Genomic DNA, 7,400 nt, shown 5'->3' on the forward strand with positions numbered 1-7,400 from the left:
CATCCTCTCTGTCAGGTCTCACCGTATGAAAGTTTGACTGCTGGTGGAACATAAGTATCGTCTAGAACATCCTCTGATATATTCACATTTCCTATGTTATTAGCCTGTCGTGGCTCATGTGAAGGAACATGGACCTGCCGGTATGGAGAGAAGGGATTGTTCGGACTGAAAATGAGAGTGCCATCCGCAGCAGGCTGAAAAGCCTGTGAGCAAGCCTTCGTAGCTGCTCGCTTTGTGGAGCTAGTGGGGCCAAAATGAGTTTGGACGTATTCGCTTGTCCGCTCCATTTTATCTTCTCCTGAAGCGCTCGTTTCATCCAACAGAATACACTTCGCAATTGTGTCAGCCGATTCCCAAACGGCTGCTTCAGCCTCAGCAGCCGCTGCTTCACGACACATGGCTAGTGTTTCAAGCTCAGTCTCTCTTTTTACTTTCTCCAACTGTGATTCAGCTTCTTTAGCTGCCTTTTCTATTTTAGCTTTAGCCTCTCTTTCTGCATATTCAGCACGTACTTTAGCAGCTGCTGCTTTAGCCCGTGCACGGATTACTGCACGGCTTGATGACGCAGATGAGTGAGAACTTCCACTTGCTACAGAAGACTTAGCACGTTTTCCTTCCATCTTGTCACGATGTTCAACACTAACTTCTCTGTCTTTTCACTGTGCTGTCCTCACTGCAGTGTAGCAACTGTAGCTATACAGCCAGCTAACTCTGATGCAAAAATGACGACAAGTCGTAGTGAGCGATTTCTTGCTGTTTACTGTGGCTTTCAACATCATCTTACATGACAGAGTGAAAACTGTAACAAAGGAAAAAAGTTCGAATGTTTTAACAAATCTTGTCTAATGAAATATACCTGTATCTACATGTAAATAAACACTGTAACTATGTTTGGTCTTTCTTTTTTTAAACAGTATTGTAACATTAACTTATTTACATAATGAATTTTGTACTTACGACATTGCTTCTAGTGCTAACAACAGATGGATTACATGTGCACACATACTGTCAGCTTCCTTTCTTCTATACAGGAAATAACCTCTAACCCCGAACTCCAGGTCTACATCGTATCAAAATAAAAGTCCTTAACATTTTGCCTTAATGGCAACACAATTAGCATGTTGCTAGCATGTCGCTAGCATGTTTCTAGCATGAATAACATGCGACTAACATGTTGCTAGTATGATTTTAGCATGATTAGCATGTTTGCTAGCATGTTTCTAGCATGATTATCATGCGACTAGCATGTTTCTATCATGATTAGCATGTTGCTAGCATGCGACTAGCATGTTGTTAGCATGTTTCTAGCATGATTAGCATGCGACTAGCATGTTGCTAACATGACTATCATGCGACTAGCATTTTGCTAGCATGACTTTACAATGATTAGCATGTTGTTAGCATGTTTATAGCACGATTAACATGTTGCTAGCATGTTTCTATCATGATTAGCATGTTTCTAGCCTGACTAGCATTCGACTAGCATGTTTCTAGCATGATTATCATGCGACTAGCATGTTGCTAGCATGTTTCTAGCATGATTAGCATGTTGCTAGCATGTTTCTAACATGACTAGCATGCGACTAGCATGTCGCTAGCATGTTTCTAGCATGATTAGCATGTTGCTAGCATTTTGTTAACATGTTTCTAGCATGATTAGCATGTGACTAGCATGTTGTTAGCATGATTAGCATGCGACTAGCATGTTGCTAGCATGTCGTTAGCATGTTTCTAGCATGACTAGCATGTTGCTAGCATGTTTCTAGCATGACTAGCATGCGACTAGCATTTGGTAGCATGATTTTAGCATGATTAGCATGTCGCTAGCATGTCTCTAGCATGATTAGCATGTAGCATCATTACCATGATTTACCATAGTTTACCACGATTTACCACGATTTAGTATAGTATACCATGATTTACCATGTTCAAGTATGATTTACTGATTTTAGCATGATTTAGCATAGTTTACCATGATTTACCACGATTTACCGTAGTTTACCATGATTTACTATAGTATACCACAATTTACCATGTTCAAGTATGATTTATTGATTCTAGCATGATTTACCATAGTTTACCATGATTTACTACAGTATACCACGATTTGCCATGTTCAAGTATAATTTACTGATTCTAGCATGATTTACCATAGTTTACCTTTATTTACCACGATTTACCATAGTTAACCATGATTTACTATAGTATACCACGATTTACCATGTTCAAGTATGATTTACTGATTCTAGCATGATTTAGCATAGTTTACCATGATTTACCACGATTTACCGTAGTTTACCATGATTTACTATAGTATACCACGATTTATCATATTATGATTTATTGATTCTAGCATGATTTACCATAGTTTACCATGATTTACCACGATTTACCATGATTTACTATAGTATACCACGATTTACCATAGTTTACCATGATTTACCATAGTTTACCACGATTTACCATAGTATACCACGATTTACCATGTTCAACATGATTTACCATGATTTACTATAGTATACCACGATTTACCATAGTTTACCATGATTTACCATAGTTTAATACAATTTACCATAGTTTACCATGATTTACCATAGTATACCACGATTTACCATGTTCAAGTATGATTTACTGATTCTAGCCTGATTTAGCATAGTTTACCATGATTTACCACGATTTACCATAGTATACCACGATTTGCCATGTTCAAGTATAATTTACTGATTCTAGCATGATTTACCATAGTTTACCACGATTTACCATAGTTTACCATGATTTACCATAGTTTACCATTATTTACCACGATTTACCATAGTTTACCATGATTTACTATAGTATACCACGATTTACCATGTTCAAGTATGATATACTGATTCTAGCATGATTTACCATAGTTTACCATGATTTACCATAGTTTACCATGATTTACTATAGTATACCATGATTTGCCATGTTCAAGTATAATTTACTGATTCTAGCATGATTTCCCATAGTTTAGCATGATTTACCATAGTTTACCATAATTTACCATGATTTACCATAGTTTACCATTATTTACCATGATTTACCATAGTTTACCATGATTTACTATAGAATACCACGATTTACCATGTTCAAGTATGATTTACTGATTCTATCATGGTTTATCATAGTTTACCATGATTTACCACGATTTACCATAGTTTACCATGATTTACTATAGTATACCACGATTTACCATGTTCAAGTATGATTTATTGATTCTAGCATGATTTACCAGTTTACCATGATATACCACAATTTGCCAAAGTTAACCATGATTTACTATAGTTTACCATAGTTTACCATGATTTACCATAGTTTACCACGATTTACCATTGTTTACCATGATTTACCATAGTTTACCATGATTTACCATGTTTATCCTGGCCTTAGTCATATTATAGTTTATTTTGTCAATACTGACTCCCTGTGGACATTTTAAGTAGCACGTTTCCTATAAAAATACAGCAGCCATTTTAGGATGTTAGAACTCATGGCAGCAGAGTGTGAAGGTGTATCCACGTCCTTCCTTCCTTGTTTTGCTCTTGAAAACAGCACAATCTGTAAGTTTAAAATGTTTATCTAAGCAGTAAAATATTGTTACATGTATTTTGATAGGTTGTACTCATGTTTGAGAACTAGTTACATCTGACATGTTAACTGTAAATAGGGGTATATATTGAGATGCTTGATTGTTCTTGATTTACATCATAGCTATCTTCTAAGTTATATAAAGGTGATTTATGTTTGATCTATGTGAACTGAATGTACCATGGTAAGAGATATGTTTTCATATTATTGTTCATTTGTGTTACAGTTTCACAAATTGGGCTTCAGTAAACAAAGTTTGACCCTGAAAACTGTCTACGACTTTTACTAAGGCTTTGTTTAGCTCGCTGCAAAAGCAAACTTAAGCTGAAGGCAGAAGAATGTTCAAGTATGATTTACTATGATTCTAGCATGATTTACCATAGTTTACCACAATTTACCAGTTTACCACGATTTACCATAGTTTACCATGATTTACTATAGTATACCACGATTTGCCATGTTCAAGTATAATTTACTGATTCTAGCATGATTTACCATAGTTTAGCATGATTTACCATAGTTTACCATGATTTACCATAGTTTACCATTATTTACTATAATATACTATGATTTACCATGTTCAAGTATGATTTACTATGATTCTAGCATGATTTACCATAGTTTACCACGATTTACCATAGTTTACCATGATTTACCATAGTTTACCATTATTTACCATACTTTACCATTATTTACTATAGTATACCATGATTTACCATGTTCAAGTATGATTTACTATGATTCTAGCATGATTTACCATAGTTTACCATGATTTACTATAGTATACCACGATTTACCATGTTCAAGTATGATTTACTGATTCTAGCATGATTTATCATAGTTTACCATGATTTATGATCTATGATAGATAGATAGATAGATAGATAGAAATAGTCAGATAGATAGATAGATAGATTAGATGAGTTTGAATGAGTTTAAATTGATTAGCATCAAAGCTTGATTGAGTCTATTGGGGTTTGGTGTTTGTTTAGTCTGATGGTCCTGTCAATGAAAGTCTATGGGCATTTTTATGATTTTTAATATACATTTTTAAAGGGGGGGTGAAATGCTCGTTTTCACTCAATATCCTGTTAATCTTGAGTACCTATAGAGTAGTACTGCATCCTTCATAACTCCAAAAAGTCTTTAGTTTTATTATATTCATAAGAGAAAGATAGTCTGTACCGATGGAGGCGTGACGTGTGGGCGGAGCTAAAGAATCACGAGCGCCAGTAGGCTTTTGCGTTGAGAGCGTTTGGAAGCTGTGACATTACCTTGAGGAAAAAACCATCATCCAAAACAAACCATGGCTAACAGTCAGATTTAGCCGTTTATTTATGATCCAGAATCAGATCCCGAGGCTGAAACTCATCCAGTCTTATAGACAGATTCAGATATTTACCATTGTGAGTCAGTTGGGGTGAGTGTGAACGAGAGTTATTTCATAAGCGATTTTTTAGCACTTCCGTTTCTGACGCGCAGACTCAAACGAAGCTTGATGACGTCAGCAACCTGTCTGACAGATGTAAATCTTCTAGTAGCTGTGCGTGCAAACTGCCATCGTTAATCTTGCAGAGACGGCGAGCTTGAACGGGGGAGTTCTTTGGCCTGAGTGAGCAGGAGTAAGTATTCTGATTAATTATTTTGTATAGTATTTTAAAATGTAACGCCAGTACGCCATATTAAGTTAATGCATACTAATAAGAAGTCATGTAAAATTATGTTCAAGAACTGATATGAATTCATACCCAATAGTTATTTAACGGCCCAGGGATCGAATATTTTAAATATAATTTAATTTTTGATGCACATGATGTTGTATAACGTTAATGGGCGCCGAATATAACCACAAAATGGCGTTAACTGTTATCTACACATCTACATCGCAAGAGAAATGGACGAATCAGTCATATAAAAAAGTTATTCAGTAAATCGCTTGGACAAAAGCGTCTGCTTTGGCCTGTTAAATAACATATAGATAATAAATGGACAATAACGAATGTCACCAATAACATCTATAACTAATGGTTGCCCTTTTAATTTTTCTTTCCTCATAGGTAAAAATACAAACTTTTCTTCTGCTAACACCAGAAAAAGAAGAAAGAAAAAAAACTAAAACCATGGCTAACTACGCTACCAACAAAGGTAAGCCATATTAATACAGTATCATTTAGAATATATAGTATAAAATATGGAAAGCAACACTGTAAGAGAGAATAAAATAATAAATTAACCTTGTGTAATACCTATATTGTTACTATTATTTCAATGAACAGATAAGAGCAATTAATTTGTATTTTATTGTATATTTGCATAGACTTTTTTTCTGTTTTGTTCGGATATAAATAAATCAATGGCCAGAGACAAAGTTACTTGTGTGTTAAAATCTGTTTACTCATACTGACAAAACAGTGTTTTGATTGTGATTGCTGTATGCTATTAACAGGTCCAGTGATTTGGATCATCGGGAGTAGCTACATTCTTCGTGGGGAAGAGAGGGCCAGAGAGACCATCGGGGCCAATCTTGGCCTAGTGGCCAAGGTTTACTGGTTTGGCTGGGGTGGACTTCGATGGCACGGACTCCTTCCTTTCTTCTACTGGTCCCTCAGAGGAAGAGCAGCCCCGGATGTCCTGCTGATTCACTGCGGCGGGAACGACTTGGGATGCAGGAAGAGCATCGATCTCGTCGCAGATCGGCAACATCTCTATCGGTGTTTCCCTCAGATGACCATTGTGCTGTCTCACATCACCCAGAGACGTCGGTGGAGATCGGGTCTTCCGGGGAAAATTGACAAGTCCCGTAAATGGGTGAACAGTGTCATGGCTAACTTTGTCTTGGGAATGCAGGGGGGTATCATGCATCACCCTCAAATTGTATTTAACAAGCCTCAACTGTTTCTAAGGGACGGAGTTCATTTATCACCTAGGGGTAATGATATTTTTTAAAATAATTTAGCTGAAGGCTTGAGAGTCTTAATCCAGTAGGGGTGATGCTGGATTGAAACTCTCAGGATGTTTTTAACTTGAAACAGTTGAAGATTGTTAAATTGTTTTGGGCTTGTGTATCTGCCTTTTTTCTTTAGTTTAATACATGTTCACATTGGTAGACATAACACTGTTCAATAGTCACTGCTCTTTCTCCCCTCCGTGGCATTCATGTATCACCCTAGCCATCCACCCCATGGCCTCTCACTTTTCTTCCCCACGACGAATGTAGCTAGAGAGGGGATCAGGATTAAAAAAAAAAAAAAAAAAAAAGTATTACTTTTTTAAAATTGTTTTTGTTTCAATAAATAAATATTTATTAACAAAACACACAGTAGACACTTCAAGTAGACATACTTTGACAGAAATGTCATGTGGTTTTATTACTTATGGTTTAGAACTTCGTAATTATACATATTCAGTCAGTAGCCTTCACAGTGAATATTGATAAGGGAGATGTCAAGAAACCTTTAGATTACATTAGATTATCTTTATTGTCAATGTGTAGAGTACAGTACAGAGACAATTCAATGCAGTTAGTGTCTAACCAGAAGTGCAAAAAAGTGTGGTATAGACGTAGTGTATTATAAACAGTAAATGACATGAAAGTAGTATACAGTTAACCTAGTGGTACGGTTTACAGTAAGGATGTTCATTTCAAATTTATTTGAACACACACATAATATATATATATATATATATATATAACAGATAACAAAGAACATGTACAATCATCCAAAATTATTAAAAGTGATTCAAATAGCACATGCACACATACATGCATGAACGCACACATTAAAAAA

At 35.8% G+C, this 7,400-nt stretch overlaps 1 long non-coding RNA gene across 1 annotated transcript; it reads left to right on the forward strand.

The window, feature by feature from the left end:
* The first annotated feature begins 1,925 nt into the window (after positions 1 to 1,925).
* Positions 1,926 to 7,035, forward strand: LOC122142990. The gene is made up of 5 exons (XR_006158907.1): positions 1,926 to 3,584; positions 3,839 to 3,958; positions 5,188 to 5,234; positions 5,670 to 5,757; positions 6,059 to 7,035. It is a non-coding gene; the product is annotated as an uncharacterized LOC122142990 (long non-coding RNA).
* The last annotated feature ends 365 nt before the right edge of the window (positions 7,036 to 7,400 follow it).

Source organism: Cyprinus carpio, unplaced genomic scaffold (genome assembly GCF_018340385.1).
Source record: "Cyprinus carpio isolate SPL01 unplaced genomic scaffold, ASM1834038v1 S000000527, whole genome shotgun sequence".
In the NCBI taxonomy this organism is placed as follows: domain Eukaryota; kingdom Metazoa; phylum Chordata; class Actinopteri; order Cypriniformes; family Cyprinidae; genus Cyprinus; species Cyprinus carpio.